Source organism: Oxyura jamaicensis, unplaced genomic scaffold (assembly GCF_011077185.1).
Source record: "Oxyura jamaicensis isolate SHBP4307 breed ruddy duck unplaced genomic scaffold, BPBGC_Ojam_1.0 oxyUn_random_OJ69125, whole genome shotgun sequence".
Classification (NCBI taxonomy): domain Eukaryota; kingdom Metazoa; phylum Chordata; class Aves; order Anseriformes; family Anatidae; genus Oxyura; species Oxyura jamaicensis.
The window spans coordinates 1-1974 of record NW_023309224.1 but is presented as its reverse complement, the minus strand read 5'-3'; the positions used below and the strand labels follow the sequence as shown (position 1 = coordinate 1974).

Genomic DNA, 1974 nt, shown 5'->3' with positions numbered 1-1974 from the left:
GTTCTCTCCAGTGCTACATTCAAGGACATGCTTGACATACAGTATATGGTGACTCGTTTTCCCTATTGTTCCTTCTAATACAGACTGACAGTGCCAGAAGCATGTGAGTAGCTTTTGTATTTCCCAAGAACATACAGGTATGGTCAAAGTCTCACTTAGATAAAAAGGCAGTGAAAGAAACAAGCTAATTTGTAACAAACAAATTAATTAAACAAGCTAATTTGTAAGAAACAGCTACTTTGTAATCTGTTCACCAATCACAATCTAATACGCTTCACCGTATTACGTTGCTTTCAATGACATTTGCATTGTAAAACAATGTAGTCCATCAGAACTGCTGTTTTGACAGCTACACCATGAACATGGGAAGATCTACAAGAAAAACAAACAAACAAAAAACAGGTAAACTTTGCAAAGACCAAAGTCTGTCAGTAAACTCCCCAAAGTGGACTCAGCTGTCATCACGTGTCATTTCACACCTCCCTACCTCCCCCAACCCTTAGAAATGAGGATTTCAAAGCAGCAATAATAAAAAGCATTGTTCATCAGGAGGGGAAATGCAGTAATGAGAGGAATAGCAACACATCCTGAAGTAGTAAGATTTTCAGAATTGACTATTGATTTAGATTCACCAGCTTCTGGGCACTCAGCTAGTTGTATTTTAAACAGCCTAGATTTCAGAAAGTGCTAGACACCCAAGTATAAAAATGACACCTTGGGAAAGGCCTCAAACAGAGCCACTAGCAATAGCAAAAGGATTCATTTAATCAGTTTTTGCTTGCTTGCTTTCACACATACCACTAGTGTTAACACTCTGCTTGATCCAGTCCACAAAAACAGCGACATTTGTGTATACTCCTGGGTAGCTCTTCCTTCCGCAGCCCAAGCCCCAGCTAGTGATTCCATGAAGGGTATAAAATCCTGAGTCATCTTCTGAAGGACAAACTAATGGGCCACCAGAATCACCCTGCACAAGGACAAAGGAATCTTGTTACAATCCAAAAGCACTCCTGACATTTTTAAAATATATTCAGCTACACAATAGATTCAAGGCTGCTCATGTATTTGGGTGTCTCTGTCTTTAAGGGCAGTGAGAGAAATAACGTTTTGTCAAGGGATGTACCTTTTTACATACCATTATGAGTAATTAAATTACTCATACCAAATTATGAGTAATTAAATTACTCATACCAAATATGAGTAATTAAAATCCTACTGTTAAGGTGTGTTTCCCTGTAAATCACCTACAGCCTGTTTGCAAGAAAACAGCTCCTAGGGAGGTTTCAACGCTCCCGTCTTTTCAGAACCCATCCAGCCATACCCCAAGTATTAGAAAGCTAATGTGATGTGTGCAACTTACTGTGCATGAGTCCTTGCCTTCTTCCAGAGGGAATCCAGCACAGATCATCCTCTGAGTCACTTTACTGGGCAGATTTATGTAATAGGTCTGACATGTGTCAAGCACCAGGACAGGGACTTCCAGCTGATGCAGTTTTTTACTCTTTTCTCTGTCTTGAATAAAAAAAAAAAAAAAAAAAAATTTAGAAACCAGCAGAGGTTTTAATTAATGATACATTGCCTGCCTCACCTGACATCACAAAGAATGAGAAGTATTTCTGGGTCCCTACAGTTTGTTCTTCCTCTAGAGCAGGACTGCTCTCCACCGTTTATCTCTAGTGCTTTACACAGCCTGCTTATTTAAGGCTTCCAGCAAGCAGCTTTACTCTTCTCTTTTTCAAATAGTCTAAATCTGTATTATCTGATTGCTTTACTCCTACTCAGATCCACACATGCCTAGCTGAGCTTACACAAGTAAAAACTTCTTAACAAATGAGTTCTCCAGGAACCCAAGCATAGATAGAATTAACATCACAACACAGAACAAACCGTAAGAGATGGCCACAACCTGATCCGCCCTCAAAAGGGCAAAGACTACATACCTTCTTCATGTGCTCCCCATCCTGTGACAACGCA

At 39.8% G+C, this 1974-nt stretch overlaps 1 long non-coding RNA gene across 1 annotated transcript; it reads right to left on the bottom strand.

The window, feature by feature from the left end:
* Nucleotides 1-230: 230 nt before the first annotated feature.
* Nucleotides 231-1974, bottom strand: LOC118159254. The gene is made up of 4 exons (XR_004747058.1): nt 1941-1974; nt 1361-1512; nt 799-967; nt 231-372 (listed from the first exon to the last, which is right to left on the bottom strand). It is a non-coding gene; the product is annotated as an uncharacterized LOC118159254 (long non-coding RNA).